Source organism: Spodoptera frugiperda, chromosome 21 (assembly GCF_023101765.2).
Source record: "Spodoptera frugiperda isolate SF20-4 chromosome 21, AGI-APGP_CSIRO_Sfru_2.0, whole genome shotgun sequence".
Taxonomy (NCBI): domain Eukaryota; kingdom Metazoa; phylum Arthropoda; class Insecta; order Lepidoptera; family Noctuidae; genus Spodoptera; species Spodoptera frugiperda.
The window spans coordinates 6,396,769-6,399,354 of NC_064232.1; positions in this window are offsets into that span (position 1 = coordinate 6,396,769).

A 2,586-nucleotide genomic window follows, 5' to 3' on the forward strand; every position below is an offset into this window, starting at 1 on the left:
GTATAAAATAAGATATATTGTATATCAACTATATTTTTGAATTCAACTTTACAGTATAACTACGCAATTGGATTTTGAAATACCTCTTCCAAAGTTTAAACTATTACTGCGACGCTGCGTTTATATGGCTCTTCAAAATTAAAATGCTTTTTCTGTGTCAAACTTAGTTAGATTCCCAAGTCAAAAACAAATTAATTTTGAATAATGTTGTATGTCAAAATATTTTATTTTTTTTAAGAACTGAAAACGTTACTAACTAAGCATTGTTATTTCCGTGTTAAAGTTTTTTTAAATGAGGATTTATTTATAAGTTAGTTGTTTGAAATATTTTAAGTTTAGTTGTTTTTTTTTATAGTTTTTATAAATTTTATTATTATTTTGTACGCCAATTATGGCAAAACATGTTGAGACTTACAATTTTCACTGTACTATCTGCATTTGCATTTATATGTATAATGTTAGCTACACATGTTTATAAATTTATTTTAGGGACCATCCATTAATTACGTCACACGTTAAGGGGGGGGAGGGGGTCGACGAAGTGTGACTTTATGTGACAAGGGGGCGGGAGGGGTCTTAAATTTCGTGACGTCACATTTCAATTATTATAATCTAACTGTTAAAACACGAACTTGAAACTATTATCTAAAAACTCAAAAAAATCTAGATGTAAAATTATAAAATGTGATGTCACACTAGAGAGGGGGGATCTCGCAAATGTGACCAACTGTGACAAGGACGGGGGAGGGGGTCAAAAATCATGAAATTCGTGTGACGTAATTTATGGATGGTCCCTTATTACAAGTAAAGTAAGTAAATTTATCTTTATCTAAAAAATACCCAATTACCTTTCAATAAGATTTGTTTTGCTTTGCAAACAGGGTTGGTGTTCAGATGTATTTATTCAATAACCTTACCAAATGTGTGTTCAATGTAAAATAATTTCGGTGAAGTACAAACAAGAATATACAATGTGATAGGTGCGAGACTTCTAACCCGTTAAGGCTGAATACTACATCTAATTTTATCGACAAAAGTCCTGGGTCGAAGGGGTCGAATCCCCTCCCCCTAAAAATTATGGCTATTTTAATATTTTTTTTACTTTTTTTGATATCAAAGGTTGTATGCGTCGTAGAAACAAAAAAAAGACGACAAACGGTAGCTAATAACCTTGGCTAACTAATTCATTACTTTTTTCATATGTTTGATAATGTTTTGGTGAGAAAAAAAATCATTTCTGAATTATTCTTACCGAAAAAATCACTATTTTCCTATATTTTCAATTAGGGGTTCAACCCCCATATTATTTTTTTTGTCGATAAAATTAGATGTAGTACTCAGCCGTAACGGGTTAGAAGTCCCACGCCTATCACATTGTATATTAATTTTTTTAATCAGACAAACATTAATATCTATTAATGTTATGTTATATATAAATATATAATACCTATTAATGTATGTTAAAAACGACTTTCCTAAAGAAACTCTGTTTGTGTACTTATTAGTTTTTTTTATCACAATAGCAAAACAACAAAATTTCATTAGCACGCGCGCGTAACGTTCTAAAATGCCTACTAGACCACCGATAACGCGGGCGCTGGCGCCTCGCTACTAACAGCTGATCATGCGAAAGCACGCGCGCGCGAAATTTAATTGTTTTGTTATTGCAATAAAAATAAAACTAATGAGTATACAAAAAAGTTTCTTTGGGAAAGTTGTTTGTAATCATGAGTACAATCACGTGTTTAAATATCGTTCACTAATTATTAGTCACCATATAAAGTTGTATGTGTATTATTGCATATTTTTAAGAACTGTATGTATCTAATTTATATTTGCATATTTTTAAGAATTGTATGTATCTAGTATGTATATATTTGATGCCACAAATGAGTTAAAAACTCTATTTCGACTGTTACTTCGACTCAGCCCATTCGGTCTCGTCACTGTTAACAAGGAAAATCAGTCGTTAACATTGTATCGATATTAAATTTTCTTCCATTTTCAATCTTATTATAAAAGTGTAAGGTTGAAGTGCTCAAGTAATTAGACATCGATACGACTTGACATTCCATTTTTCATGTTAACAATATCGACCCTGGAAGGGAGAATTACTTTGTTAAATTACTCAAATGTTAACAAATATTTTTTATATATGTATTTATGATAGTCAGTGCCGGATTAGCCATGTAGCAGGAGGTAGCAAATGCGACGGGCCCCGCGCTATCAACAAATAAACGACTTCAAAAACCATAAACTAAAAATGTACTAATAACAAAAAATAAAAATATTATTCATAAGGGTGTTACCACACCAATCGAGCGATCGTCGATAGATACTGTCTGTTGATGGTAGAATGGATTAGTCGATGTTGATCGATAGTTTCTACTACACCAATCGATCGATAGTCGATACATACTATCTGTTGATGGTGGAATGGATTGGTCGATGTCGATCGATAGTTTCCGGCCGGAATATAATCAATCTACATCGACCGATGCCATCGACCGGCAATCGATCGACCGGTATCCGTCGAACAATTAAAGCTACTGCACCAATCGATTAATATCGACCGATGTCGATCGA